This window comes from Tyto alba, unplaced genomic scaffold (genome assembly GCF_018691265.1).
Source record: "Tyto alba isolate M040663 unplaced genomic scaffold, T.alba_DEE_v4.0 Super-Scaffold_5, whole genome shotgun sequence".
NCBI classification, from domain to species: Eukaryota; Metazoa; Chordata; class Aves; order Strigiformes; family Tytonidae; genus Tyto; species Tyto alba.
Genome location: NW_024881326.1, coordinates 3,976,358 through 3,991,942, shown reverse-complemented (window position 1 = coordinate 3,991,942; position 15,585 = coordinate 3,976,358). Strand labels below are relative to the sequence as shown.

Below are 15,585 nucleotides of genomic sequence, written 5' to 3'. Positions count from 1 at the left end.
GCAGGGTGAATATCTGTTTCTGGCTCCAATTCTAAGATTGTTTCCTGTGCGAAAGTGAAAAAGCAAATGGAAGGGGGTGACCGAAAGGGAGAGGACAGAGGGAAAGGGAAGGGAGAGGGGCACTGGGTGCTGTGATCTCAGGGAAGGCTAATGTGCATGTCTGTACAAGGTGATCAGAAGAGCTTGCCCTACAGGGCATTAATTGTGAGTGAGAAAGGATGAGTTTGGCTCCGTGTCAAGGACAGCCATGGAAGGAGAACGCAAATCCTAAGCCTGTGTGGCTCAGAAATGAAGTGGCTCTGCTCATTCCAGAGCTTGCATCAAGGAGACTTCATCCATCTGAGTGTGATTTTGTTGCACTTTTGGTTGTTTCATCCTCTATATTCCAGTCCTTTGCTCTCTATCTCTCAGCAGCCTTCATATTACTTGTCAGTTAGATTGGCATGTTCCCACTGTTGCCAGCTTCTCTAATTTTGCCAGACTTTTTTCATAAAGCTCCCATGAGTGTAATTATTGCTCTGATGAGGGTAGATACTGCATGGCTCTCCTTCTGTAGGCAGAGCTCATATAGCACACGGGCTCTGCTAAGACTCCTTGACATTTTGGGGGAGCAAGCTAAGCAATGGTATCCGGCAAATGCTTTTGACTTGGGCCCCTTTAATGAAATTTTCATTTGTTCAAAGTGTGCAGTTTTGGGATCCACTTGCTTTTCTCTCCCAGAAGAACTGGGTAAATTGCCCATGTTTGACCCCCCAACAGCTATCACTGCAAGTGTGGTGATTAGGGATGAGGTCACTCACGTCAGACCCATCCTTTCTGCCTCAACACACTCTGCAAGATACCTGGATATCTGAGTTGTGATGTTTTCTTTGCAGATGCAATCCTTAGAAACTGAGGTTCCAGGGGGCCAGGCAGTCTTTTGAGGAAGAAGCCAGTATACGTATATGTTGGATGGATTTTTTTTTTACATTGATGCCTTCTTATCCAGCTAGCAGAAGCATCATGAAGAATCTCTTGAGATCTCAAGTGCTTCCTTAACTGTTATCCTTTCGCTTCCAGAAAAACATGTTCATTTTACTTATACAATCTACCTGATTTATTTCCTGCAGCTGGTGAGAATGGAGAGGTTGGAATATTGGACAAGATGCAGACTGTTTCCTCTGCGAGGGAGGGGACAGGAGCCAGTGGTACCTGTGTGCTCTGGGTTTGGAGAGCTCCACACCCCACAAAGGGACTTTGTGGAGATTAATTAAGGGAGAAGGTGCCAGTAGATGGCACTCATGAATATATAACATTGTCTCAGGGTTTTGCAGGGCCACGATCACTTCTTTTGGGCATGTGTAGCAAAAAGTGCAAAATAGTGCAGCATTCACATGCTGAATTCACAGACACAGCTCCAAGACATGTGGCCAGTGCTGGAGTAAGCAGATAGCCTTTGGATTAAGAGCCCAGGAGGTGGGGAGGAGCAATTGCTGTCTGTTAGCAAGAAAACTGATGATGACCCTGGCTTTGATGGCCATCCTCATAATCCCCCCATGCCCTTTCCAGCCTTGTCTGTGCAAGGACATGACTGGAGGGAGGTGTAGTGACAAAGGCCTGCCAGTTCAGTGTGGCAATTCTGGAAGGACAGTTTACTACAGGGTCAAAATGATTTTTGCTTGGAAAATTACAAAGTAGAGCAGTTAGTAAGGGAGTACAGTGGGTAATTCCGCAATGCTAACGTGTATATGAGACTGGCTGTGCCTCTCCGTTTCCCTTATGTAGAGTAAGATCAAATTGTTTCTCTTTGTCTTATTTGCATGAAGTTTGGGTAGCTCACGGAGTGGAGTTACTACAGATTGGCCGCAGTTTGTGGGCCAGCACCCCTAAAGGAGGTACAGCAGGAGACAGTGCAGATGCAGATGCCACCCTGCATTGTGCCCCAACAGGGCTGCAGCCCACCTCAGGTAGAATTTGGTTTCATATTTTTGGAGACAATAGAGAGAGGAAAAATTCTACATTATATGTGAGCTCTTTTGGTTTGGGGTTTGCCTTTTTGAACCACAACCAAAAGAGCTCAAAGGCCATGAAGCTTAAGGTGCTCTCAGTCCCAATGCTTTCTGACATTAAACCACTAAACAGCAAACAGTTAAGACCTTTCTTCTCCTTGTCTCCTGAATCCATCCAGCTGGTCCCAAGCAGATGACTTGGGTGCAAATGAAACACAGTTTCTTCGTCTCCTTCTGAGGGCACTGGTGTTAGCATCGTGACTTTCCACCTCTCCAAGGAGTGCTGAGGGTGGCAGTGACAGGAGACATGAGCTGGGGGGTGTGAGGCTGCCTCTCTGTGCCAGTTCTAGCTCGATGGGCTCTGGGAGGCACTGGCACTGCACGCCCTGGGGCTGAAGAGAGCTCGGCTTCCAGTCATGCCTACCCAGTGCCCCTCTCCTTGGGCAGACCTGTTCAGCTGCTGACTGGTGCAACAAGTGGCCAGAACGGGGGCTTCAGTTCTGCCAGCATTCATTCCTGATGGGGAAAGCAGTGACATTCAGCTTCCATTAGAAGACAAAAATGGCATCACAGGCCATCTGAGGGCACATTTTCAGCAGTCAGAGTGAAGGCAAGGTATGGGCTCTATTTCTGAGCCAGAAGAGCAGTCTGTTCCCGGTCTGTGGGACTTGTCAGCCCAGCAGTGATTAGTGAGGCAAAAGCAAAGGCTGCAAAGCTCCTCCTGCCCAACTCTGGTGCGAGAAGGTGATAAGGGATTCATTGTGCAACCAGGAGATAATTGGTAGCAGTAGCATGAAGCAATGCCAGTCCCTTTTGCCATAGCAATTGTCCAGATGTTTTGTTTACAGCTGTAACTCACCTTGCCACACAGTCAATCTGTTCTGGACCATGCACCATTTCAAAAGGAGCGCGGCTGCCACGTGAAATCAAGTGGGATGGCACAAAGGCTGTGTGTGGAATTAAGTGTGAAAATTCATTTTGCTGGTGTGGGGCTTGGGGGAGACGGGTGGTGAAGGGACTGGACCTCCAAAGGGCAAGTCAGCCTCCTCTCCCCTCTGTATTCCCTCACTGCAGACACTGGTAAGTGTAGCTAAGACTGTACAATCACTTAACTCCTTGTGAGGAGAAGGAGCTGAGCTCTATGTTCTTCAGCCTGAACTGACACATCAGATCTGTTATGGGAGATAGAGCCCATGCTGTGTGTGGTGGCAAGCTTGAAGGAGCCAGGACTGGGTCTTTGTGATGATATCTGTCTGGAAAAGAGAACAGAGAGCTTTTGGTTTAGTTGAAGGCCATACTGCCTCGATCTTACCTCCTTCTGTGTTGCATACTGCAGCCCAGGCTTGATGTGTCTGTCCTGTGTGTAAGGAGAGTGGGATGAGGCTGTCTGCTGATGGCCTCAACTGTAGCTTGACCTTCAGGTGTCAGCTCCAAGGAGACAGTGTGGTTAGGGTGACTGGGCTTGGCTAAGGTGGTCCCTTGGGACCTTCATTCCAAGTTAATGGGAACTGAAATATTGGTGATAGGTGAGCCTGTCCTGCTTGGCAACATAGGTCTCTACTCGCCAGTTTTGAGTCTGTGGCCATGTGGCACATCATCCTGTAAAGAGTGAGTGTGCTCTGGAGCTGCCCAGCCCTGCATCAGTCTCCGAGCTCTGCCCCAAGGAGCTGCTGTCTCCAGAAGTGGCTTCTTACCTGCCGTCTGCAGGGCTGCATGCAGCCCTCTGAGATGCAACAAAGGCAGCACTTGCCAGAAGGATGGTGCTTTTCTTCCTCTGATGATGAGGACTGTATCTGGCATTTCCTCCCCTGCTTTGCTGAGACTTTCTGAACTTCTGGGATTTCCTTCCCTCACCATGGCACAGCAGTTAGTCCCGCCGGGGCAAGCACCCATTTCCTCCTTGAGCAGTAGCTCTCCCTGGGGCCGTGTGAGATAATTGGCCTGTTTCCGCGGTGTGGAACTAATGGCTGTGCAAGACGGCTAACAAGAAGTAGCCAGGGTAGCAACAAGATTAAAAATATGTATGAACAAACATCTTGTTTTGGCTGCAAGGATGCACTGAAGCATAAGAGTCTGGGTCCTGCAGTAAGCCAGAGGCAGACTGGATTGGCATTCAGACTGGCAGCTGCATAGTAAAGCAACACTGGTAGCACAGGAAAAGGGAGGGCAGGAACCCAGTCTTATTTACACTGGTGAAAACTGGAGTAATGTCACAGTATCACCGATTATATTTGGCTGCATCCTGCTGGCTGGAGTCCAGTGTGGGTACATGGTGTCAGGAGAGCAGGCAGGATGCCACCAAATCTGGTACTGGCCTCTGGCTCTGCTCCTCTCTGCCAGTGGCCTCGATAGAGGATGGTACCTTTCATTGTAAAGATTGTTCCTATGGAGCCATTATGTGCTTACCAGATACCAAGAGCAGAGAGGTGAACACTGAGTGTGGTGACCCCATCCTGGTGGGCTCCATCAGCAGAACCTAAGTGTGATTGTCAGTGAAGGTGTCAGAGTGACACAGAGGTAGAGTGGGTGCTCCAATGAAACATGCTGCTTTTTCTTTCATGAAAAAGTAAAGTAAAGGTATTTAATTTTAATTTCTATTTTAAGGGTGATTGTTCTTGGCTGGGTTGGGTCCCTGTAATACTTCACAAAGTGATTTCAGATAGTTGAAGGCTGTCAACACACCCCAGTCATTTTCCTCTCATGCAGTGAAGGATTTTTTGGGAGGAAGGTTTATGACATACCCTTGCTTTAAAGCAGCTCAGACTAGCGGGGAAACTCATCAGCTAACTTCATGACAAGGAAGGCTGTCTTGGTACATTTGCTACAGGTTGCACATATGCAGCCTGAAGAGATGAAGGGCTGTGGTGAGCTCTCCTCACAGAGATAAATTAATTTGCTCATGGAAAGAGACGGTTTGTCTGTTTATATGCTAGGTTTACAAGGGGCTGCAAATCCCAGAGCTTTGGATTTCATGGGTACCAAAAGAAGGAAATATCTCATGGAAGATGGGGGGTTAGTGGGATAGTTGGGCAACCATGCAGGTTCGTAGCCTTTGTGATAAATGAGAGCGCCCAGACACCACTGTCGTGACAGGGACCCCCTGACCCCGTGGCACCTTGTTGATGGCCCGGCTGTCAGCAGGCCGGGGGTGGAAGGGGAGCCTGACCTGGCACAGCAGCAGCGTGGAGCACGTCCAAAGCTTCAATCAGTCCCTGTCTCCAGTGGCCTTGATATCACGTGTTTATCTTGGAAATCAGCCCCTCCAGCCCCATCCCATGTATTAGCAATTCCAATAAAAATAATAATTGGATTCAGTCCGTTGCATTTAGCATTTTAATGTCAGCTGGGGATTTCTTCCTGATCCCAGTTCTTGATTAGATGACATCTTTAAGCACGAGATTAATAAGCCTGACAGTGTTCTCTGAACACCCGACTTTCACAACCAGAGATGAGGGCTGAAATGGAGTGCTTTCTGCACTGTCATGCTTTATATACTCGACTGAAGCTGGTCAAAAGGTCGCGCTCATGGTTCTTGAAATGTTTTTTCTTTTTACATTTGACTTTCATCTGAACTGGATGGAGAACAAAACTTTCCTAACTTTGCCATGAATTAAGTGTTCTCCCATCTTGTGAGTGCGTGCTAAAATTGATGCGTTCTTGAGTTTTTTAAAGTAGCTGGTCACTGAAAGTGATATGAAAATGTCTCCACATCTAAGACAGGTCTCACCCTCTCCCAGTGGACTATCTTGAGTTCAGGGTCTCATGAACATATCTTTCCCTAATCTTGGGGTTCAAAACTCTTCTACTGTTCAGATAAGACTTGTCAAACTTGGGTTGGTTTTTATGCTGAAAAGCATCATTTTTAGAAGGAAAATTTAAAAAATAAAATTGCCAGAAAACTTATTCTCCATTACCTTCTGGACTCTGAATTTATGATAAAGAGATTTTTTCTGGGATTGTGGCCTTCTGTCTTCAAACTAATGCTTGGTCCTGTCTACGCTACGTCAAAACAGACCTTAACTTTCACAGTGACATGAAAGATAAATCTATGGAACGAACTTCTCCTTGGTGTTTGTGCCTGCACACATGCTTAGCTGGGCCTTCACTATTTCTTACGGAATTTTCTTTGTGGCCAAACAAAACCAAGAGTTTGGGGACAAAGCGTAGTGAAATACTGCTTGGCATGAACAAATCTATAAGCTCTCATATCACACTGGCTGCATCCTGATGCACAGTGAGCTACAAGTGTGTCCAGGGAGAAAGGGAAGGTGCTGGAAGGGTTCACAGACAGCAGTGAGAAGGAGAAGGGGGTATTCTCCTCTAAAGAAGTAACTACACTGAGGATGTGTTGGGGGCAAGGTTGTTTTTTAGGCTCCAGTAGCATCTCTTGGTACATGTAAGTTTGTTTCTGTCACATTCTCCATTTACTATTGTGATGTGGTCAGTCTTGCAAAGGTAAAAGTCCTTCCTCTAGAAGAAGTTCCTGAAATCTTGTTTGAACTGTCTCACTAAATTGGGTTTCAGAGGAATATTTTTCTTCAGCTGTTGCAAATCTTTCATCTCACAAAGGCACTCAGTCCCACTGCTCTAGCTGGTATGAGGCTCACTAAAGAAAAGGGGGGACACTTCAGCTAGTGCAGTTGATGCCTGTTGGCTATAGCTGAGTGCCATTGATTCTTTAATCCAATATCAAATACTTTGCCTAGTCAGCAGCCAAAGAGTTTCTTGCATTTTAACTTTCCAGGTCACAACCCCGGTAAGCTTGGGAACGGTCTTTTCTAGGTCAAGACACACATTCGCTATCGTGCATTTTCTAATTGTAAGGCTTCAGTCCAGCAGGCTGGTATGGAAGTGCAGGAAGATCCCAGACAGCCCTTGTCTCTAGTCTTCTAGCTGCTGGGAGGACACTGCTCTGAGCCAGCATGGTAGTAAAATCTGTCATGGGACAGGCAATGAAGTCTTCATTGGTGGAATGGGAACAACATAAAGACCTTTTTTTCTCCAGACCCTCTGGGCTGATGTTATCCTGATGCCTATAGTACCTTTGCATTGCAACATCTTGGTAACCCGGCATTCTTCAGTACTCACAAGCCCTCACGCAGTGCCGTGTGTTTGCCATCCATAGCACCTTTGTTCATATTTACCCATGACCTCAGTGAAGTTGCTGTACCTGTAAAATCAAAGTTCATACTGATCTAGTATGAGTTTAATTCTCAGATTCACAACATCTGTTGTGGGAAAAGTAGTTCTTCAGGAGAGAGCTGAATGAGCAGGAGGAGCAACATGGAAATAAGGATCTGCTTTCATTTGTGGTGACAGTGGAAGGAACCACTATGGATGAAAGCAGCCTCAGCTGTCCCATCTCCTTTAAAGGAGTAATTCCAACTCTCTAGGATCTCTAGGGAAAGCAAATCATGATGAGTTTGTCTGTGCTGCAGGCCAGCCAGAGGTAAGTCAACCCAGCCTTGGAGGCTTTGTGACTGGGTTACTATGGGAGGATGTCCAAGCTGTAAGAATTGTTTGTATGGATACAAACTTGTGGAGCCGCTCCTAGCTTTGCTGTTCTCACACCCTTGGGTGATGCCTTCATCATACTCTCCTAGCAGCTGGGATGCTAAAGGAAGGGTTATAGTTCAATAGGTTGAAAACTAGATAGAGAGTCTTTCCTCTTCAGGTTGTCTGTTTCTGGATGTGAGTCCCTTATCTCCAGCCTCTTGTAGTGCATTGCTGCCCCCCTCACAGGTTGGCTCCCTCCCTGCTCCCATGGAGCCTGTCTCAGGGCGAAAGGGAAATTCTGGAATTCAGTGGCATCAGGCTTCCCTGCTCTTTCCAGAATACTCTGAAGGCAGCAGGAGATGAGGGATGGCAAAGTTTTCCTGGCAGCTGTGTGATACTGTTTCTCTTCCTCAGTAAGCAACACTCCAGTCTCCTGTATCTTCAGTTCAGAATTGTCCCCCATGTGAAATCTGGAGATGGAGCACAAAAAAGATGTCTGAATCCCTGCCTAAGCCCTATCTGTTCCTGAAACACAACTGCATCGAGTGGGAAAGAGCCAGAGAGGAAGTTTTTAATTGAAAAAATGCCTGACCAAGAAACAGGCATTAAAAAAATTCAATAGTGTCTTTAGTGTAAAAGCTGTTAATGCCATTTCATTTTCTAACAGCCTTATTGGCTTTAATCAGTTCATTTTCATAAATCAGATCTGCTACATACCTTCCCTTTGGATGTTACCTTCATGTGGTTTGGTTTGGGATGCTGAGATGCTCTGGACAGTCACAGACTATATATTGGCCTCCATATTCAGCATTTCTAAAACCCAAAAATGTCAGGTACCACCAGTGGTTTACCCCTTTCAAATAATGTACATCAAGGGAGGAGCTCAGCGGGTCTCCCCGCTGACACGTGTGCTCTCAGCACAGGGCTGAGCTCAGGTGTCAAAAGCGGAGGGCTGTGCAGGCAGGGCTGCTTCACACTTACTCTGCCTCAGTGCTGCAGTAATTAGTCTTGATGATTACATAGAGGTGAATGTAAATGAAAACCCCAGATCCAGACACTGCCACAGCGTGGCTAAGCCCGAGCGTAGCCTGTATAATAGTGACATTTCACCTCTTGAGCCTCTCTGTTTTGATGCTTCCCATCAGGCACAAGAATCAGTATCATTCCTGTTCACAAGTAGTTGGGGAAAAAAAATGGAGATTGACTTGGGTAAAAATCTAGTATGTCAGTAAATGCTTTTCAGTTTAAAACAAAGATAAACAGCTTGGAGGATAGTTTTGAGATGTCTCACCGAGCTCTAGACATTTTACAGGTTGAAAACTGAGGCACAGTAATGTGTGGCTGTTCCAATAAGGAATCAATGTTGAATGACAACTATTTTTCTAGGAGAAGATATATTTGCTGCATTTGCCCAGCTCGCCATGGTGGTTTTACTGTCAGATTTTGCCCCTAAAGCATACAGCAGCATAGTACATGTGTCTGTTCCTGAACAGTAGTCTCTCACCTCTTCTGAGACATTGTAGTGCAGGGCGTTGTGTCTGGTCATGTATCGGTAAATCTGGTGTTTGTGCTGGGCCGCGGCAGCTTGGCCACACTCCCCTGGGCCTGGGGTAACAGTCTGCGTCTCAGAGTCCTGTTCTCTGACACCAGGGAGGACTGGAAACCATTTAATTATGTAGGGTCAGTCTTGTTTTTCTCAGGCCTGATAGCAGATTGAATTCAACATCTTCAGCAGATAAAATCCAGCAGGCAGGTGGGTCATCTTTGCTTGTATTCCCTCAAATGTGATGTTCCCCATGAAAGAGGATGGGAGACGTTTAAGTGCAAACCAGACAGGATGGGACTTTACAGGGGTCTCCTGAAAAATTTTGAATCCTGTTCCTGTTTCTGCAGGAATCACAGAACCATAGAATGGTTTGGGTTGGAAGGGATCTAAAAGATCACCTAGTTCCAACCCCCTGCCACGGGCAGGGACACCTTCCACTAGATCAGGTTACTCAAAGCTCCGTCCAACCTGGCCTTGTTGTGAAGCTGTGATGTGTTCTGTTTACAAGCCATGTTAAGGTAGGTCTTGATACATTTGAGCTGTTAGTCCTGCTTCTCCTGTTGGCAGGTGATTTCAATTTCAGTTTACAAAAAAAAAGGGCCTGGGAGTGACATGGAGGGTCCGTGGGAGGCAGTGTTGCTGGGAGGTTAGTGCTCAGCTGCCACTGAGCCGCTGCCCTTTTTTGCTGCAGCTCTTTGCCTCAGTTTCCCCTCTGCCAAAACTGGAGGAGCAATGCTGCGGGACTGTACAGCCTCTCATAGGGAAGAATCACTAATTACAGCTCGGGCAGTATTTCAGAGCACCAGTTTAATCAGTATTAGCTCATATTGTTTACCTCTTGCAAAACCCTATTCCAGGATGGGGATCTCCTTGCAGTCGTTCTCATCCCTTTGTTCCTTTCTGAGAGAGGGAGGATTTGTGAACCTGATGCCTAGTACTAATATGAGAATATTTCTGTTATATGTAATCATCTATATCTCTGTCTTAGCTTTGAATTTTATATTACACATGTCCCAACAGGAGGAGAGCAGTACATTCAGTTTTACTAGTTCCTGGATTATATCCGACTTGATTGTTTACAACATTTGTGAAGATTCAACATTTTAATGAGGTGTAGCAGTGGTATGTTAAGCAATGTATCTAGAAAATGAAATCCTTAATAGTTAATTAGTATTTAATTGGCATGTGTTAATATTCTTATTACATCTCAGTTAAATCCACAGTTGAAGCATTAATTTTGAGTAGGAAAACTATGATTTCAGGTAAAAATTAAAAGTACAGCTGCTTTTAATATGAAGATTTTATTAATAAAGTCTTATACTGACTTAAGCAAGTGTTTACAGTAGGTATTTTTAAAACAGATGAAGATGACAGAAAATAAACATTCTGTCTATTATTGCTGTAAGATTCATAAAGAGTTATCTAGGGAGGTAATTTCCATCTCCTCTTAGGAAAGATTCAGACTTCATCGTTTTGCATGAAAGTTTTTTTCAAAAGTATGTTCCTTAACGTTAATGTGGGCATTCTTCTCCAGGGACCTGGTTTGGGGATCAGTAGTTTGGCAACTGAACTTCTCCAAGCTGTGACGTTATGACCATCCAAGAAGGTTTCAGGCTGCATCACCCCAATCCACTATTATTGCAGGCAGTGGTAGACACCTTGTGGGTTTGTTGAGGACAGGGTGAAACCCCTGTTTTGCAAGGACAGGGTAAAGGACAAGTTTCCTGGGGTGAGAAGGCAGTGTATGTGTAGATCCCAGGGGAAGACACTTTGTTTGGTGCCTTCCTTGATCCCCCAGGCGCAGTGTCCGGTGATAACAAGGGGACGTGTCTGTCCTGCCTTGTCATTCTTGCACCTGAGCTGAGAGAATCCTCAGGATCAGCACTGCCATGCATGAATTCTCTTTGAATGAGCTGCATTTGCTGCCAGTCCCTGCCCTGCCCCATGCAAGGTTTGCAGCACATGTACCTCCCCATGCCCCAAGGCATGGCGGTGGGAAGGCATTCTAAACATTCACAGAAGTTACCTGCAAATGGGGTAAACTAAGGCACAGAGTCTTTCAGTGACTTACTCTCTAAGAGGTGGCATGTGAGACCAGTAGCACGGTGGGAAGGCCTCTATGTGCCAGCCTCACCATGTCACATCTCCCAGGCTGTGTTACTGCCCTGTGCCCGAGCGAGCCCCAGGCACCTTCACCGCTCAGGGGCTTGAGTCGTTCCCAAGCAGCACCCGTGTGTCCTCCTTGCTCCATCTTTGCCTGGATCTCGGCACATCCCAGATCCCAGAGCTGAGCAGTTGGGACCCCCTCGCTGCTGGCAGGCAGCCTGCCTGGTTCCCATCGCTACGTGTCGGTAGGTGGTTCCTGTCTAATGAAACTCCTTTCCAAGGGAGGCTGGTGACGTGCTCCAGCATCGCCAGATGGTCCCCTTACCTCTTCTGCTCTCATGCTCCCCCGGAAACATTAACCATCCCTAAACCTCTCTGGTGGAGGGGCTCCTTTTTGTGACAACCTCATTACGTGGTTATCAGGAGCTGCCACAATCCAGGTTGTCACGACAACCAGCCTGATTCAGAGCCGCTGGGAAAGGTCTGAACCTCAGGCAAATAACCAGCCCCAGCTCCCAGCAGATGCTCACCCGCAGCCAATCGGCGGGGCGCTGGGAAACCATGACATCATGGCCCAAGCAGGTCCCAAAATTTAATTGTTAGCTTTCAGCGTCCCTCCGTGTCCATTCCACCCGGTGCTCCCCAGATCAGCCCTCTGTGCAGCTAAGCCAGTCCTGCCGCAGTGCTGCTTCAAGGCACTCAGGAGCTGCCTCAGCTCAGCAGGGCTGGCAGAGGGGCCCCCCGAGTCCCCCGCAGAATGCAGCCTTGGAGCAGGAGCCAAGGTGGCTGGGTGCTTGTGCTTCGGCAGTCTAGCTCAGGCAGAAAGCTGCAGGGTGGTATGATACCCACAGCTGTTAGGAGCCAGAATAAGTTGCTATTTTTTGGGGTTTTGTTAATGGGGATGGGAGTTAGTTGTCAGAGTTAATTTTGTCAGCGGAACGAGCTCTCTGGCAGCTACCACCAAGTATGGGAGATTAATGGGATCGTTACCCCGCCTCTTCTGGTGAAAACCTACTGACACCCAATTACCAGTCACACTGTATTGCTCAGATTGTGCCGTGTTCGCCAGCAAGGTGTGATAAATGCTGCAGAACCAGTTCTGTCATGGATGGAAAATGTGTCCATCCTCCTGCCCTGCTGAAAGCAGAGAGGGGTTTGCTCGGTGGTCTTGTGTCTTTGCTAGGGTGTATCTGAGCCACCTCTTGAACTGGGTACTGCGTTAAAGTTACATCCTACATAGTACTGACCAAGGTGTCCTGCAGATGTGAGGCTGCAGAGCCTTCCTGAATCCCTGCCCAGCTTCAGTACATTCCCCATGAAAGCAGGAGCAGGCAGCTCTTTGAACGGATTCATCTTTTTGCTCAAGAAATACTTATTTTTTAACTTCCTGGACATGCCAGCTTAGTGTACCTTTGGTTTCTAAAAATGCTGGTGCTTCATCTCTTTTACTGATGTGTTTAGCCTTGCACACCCGTCTGCCATGGGGAAAGGTGCTGGTAGTTTCAGGCAGTGTGAGTCTGTAGCGCTGCAACCAGTTTGGAGGGTCTATCTGATTAGATCTAAAAGGTGAGGTTACCTGCCTTTTGGCTTCTGAATTCCTCAGGCATCTTTTGGAGGAACAAAGCCTGTGAGAAGGCTATTTGTTGGTCAGAGCTAATATTTCTTTTTCTGTTGTCCCTGTTGTCCCTGGGCCACTCTTGGCTGGGGGTGCCTCATGGAGGGGCTGGGGAGCTTGTGCACAGCCCGGCACAGAGACGCTCCAGCATGGATGGTCCCAATACAGCCAGTCCTGCCTTTTTTAGCACAAGAGAAAGGAGCTGTTGGGGCTGGCGATGGACCTGGTTCAGCCAGGTACCTCCTGCTGCTTCTCAGACTCCTAAAGCACTGGGCATTAGGGCAGCTTCTGAGGTTACTTTTGCAGGATGAGACCCTTGCTCAGAGACCTACCTGGCTCCTGAAAAAACAGGGTTCAGGCAAGCCCTGTGGGTCCAGAGGCTGGACCTCGTGGGTATGCAGACTCTTGAAGCATTTTCAGCAAGCTTTGACACCCATGTGATAGTCACACAGAACTGACATCTACCAGGGACCAGCCTGCTTTCCCGTGCCCTGTGGGGACAAAGCCGGCACCCTGTCCATGTCTGGGCCGGATCAGGCTCAGCGAGACTCTGCAGGGCTGGCGCAGCCCAGCCCAGCCTGGGTGTCGGACCCGTGGAGCGAGTCCAGCTTGCAGTGCCGAGCCCGGCGCTCTGGGGCTGTGTGGGTGCCCTGGCCATGCAGTCACTTGGCTTTTCCCCTCTCCCAGCAGTGTGCCACGAGCAGGGCGCCCGTTGTCGGCACAGCTGGGTGCTCACAGTGTGCAGAGGAGCCCCCCAGCTCCGACGGGGTCAGCCTCCCAGGCTGAGGGGCGAGAAAGCTCTGCAGTTTGGGCAATTTCCCCTTTCTGGCCTTTGCCTTTGCTTCCTCTTTTTGTCTCCTTTCCCAGGAAGGCATGGGACAGGCATGAGGCATCAGTGTCCTAACAGGCATGGGACAGTTGGCTTCCATCCAGCAGCTTAGAGATAGCTGGAGAACCCAGGAAGGCTGAAATAGCCCAGGTTCTAGGGCTTTGTGGTGTCCAAAGGCCAACCCAAAAGGCACGGCCTTTCAAAAGCCCGCTGTGATTTTCAGGATAAACTCCACCATGCACAGTCAATGTTTGCAAGGTTTTCTTGGCTCCCAAGAATCACAACTTTGGACCAGGCTGAGAGTAAGGGATCTGATCTTGCTTTTTCACTGTGTGCAGTCACGGAGTCAGGTTTCTGCTCTTTCACAGGGGAAAGGAAGCTGAAACTCTTCCTTCATCTGCTCTCACCCAGCCTTTGGCAAAGTCAGACAGAAGCCATGGCACTGGGCTTGGTGTCTCAGCCTGCAGTTTTCTTATAGTGCTTATAAGAATAGCTTTCCTAATAGTTTATGCTAAAACTATGTTTTAATTGGACTTTTTAACATGAAAATGATTCACCCACAGATTCAGTCCTAACATCTGTAATTGCCTGACTTGATGCTGTCAGCAGCTTTTCCTTGAGCTGCCTCCCTCCTTCATAAGCCTGTGAGCGGGGCACACACCTTGCGCTGCGTGTGGTGTGGTGGGGCGTCAGGCTTCTAAATAACCTACTGCTATGTGTCCAAAGCAATCGGGAATAATTTTTACTCTGGAGGTGGCTGGTCCCTGCTTGTCCGCCACCTGCTCAGTCCTTTCCAACTCTGTGGGCTGTTTTTAAACAGCAGTTTGCAGGGCATGGCCCTTCAGCCCTGAAGAGCTAGGTGAGCCTGTGGGGACCCCTGACAGCTTCTGTAGCCTTGTGCCCTTCGTCACTGCAGTCGGGGGACATTCCCCTAAATCTTTGCACAGATTTTGAAGGGGGAAAAGCTGGGCCAAAGCCTAAGCCCTCTGCAAATGACCCTGTCTTGGCTCAACAATGAAGTGTGTCCTGTGCAGGGGTGACCCCGTCTGCTTGTCCTGAGCCCCCTTGGATGCACATCGTGCTGTCACTGGGCTGGATGCTACTTGCAGCAGAAAGTGGAAGGTGCCTCTTCTTCCACTGCCAGGGGACAGTGACCTTGTAGGGTCACTGCTGACCTTAGAGGATCCCAAGAGGCAGGTATCCACAGGGGTATTTCTCTGCAGGGATGGAAACAGCACTGACAACTTGCTCCACGGCTTGCCTGTGATCACTGCAGAGCCAGCCGGATAAGTGATAGATTTGACTCATACTGGGGTAGAAAACCTTGGTGAGACCTCAGCGCGCAGTGGGAAGGGACGGCAGTGATTCAGTCGGGGCTGCTTGTCACATCAGTGTTGACTGGGTGACTCAGTGTGCTTTTGCTTCTGGAGAACCCATCCTCTGAGCGAGCAGTAAGGCCACAGCGTGACCACTTCGAGAAGATCACATTCCGTGTGGTGGGGCTGGGAGGGTTTGTTATCTCCTCTTGGGTAATTACATGTGACCTGCCTTACCTTTGGCAACAGCAGCCAGCAGAATGCAGTCTTCATTTCTTGCCTGTGGCTGCTGCGTAATTAAACACTACCTTGTGCCTCTCCCTCAGGAAAAAATGAAAAAAAAGGTCAAAGATGTGCCCATCTTGGGATGCAACAGCATGGCCCTTTCCATAGCTGGTGGGGCACGGGCAGGAGAGCGGCTGGCAGAGCCGTCTGCCTGCCCCAGCCCCAGCACGGCCCAGTCCCACACTCCCAGCCCCGGCGCTGCTGCCATGTCCGGGGCCCCGGGGGCTCTGCTGGGGGAGATGGTCAAATCGGTGGTCACATTTGCCACCCAAACAGGGTCTGGTTCTACTTTTCAGACTGTTGATGGGAAGAGTTGAACTCACGGGTTCAGGAGGAGCAGGAGTGGGACCACGCTCCGCCTGGGGAAGCGTAGTTCTAAAGGAAAGAAGAAAGGGAAACCGTGC

General features: G+C 48.4%; 1 protein-coding gene across 2 annotated transcripts in view; it reads left to right on the top strand.

Moving 5' to 3' along the window:
* PAK3 (p21 (RAC1) activated kinase 3) overlaps window positions 1-15,585 on the top strand; it is a 142,811-nt gene that overhangs the window by 46,009 nt on the left and 81,217 nt on the right. The gene's annotated exons all lie outside the window — the stretch shown is intronic.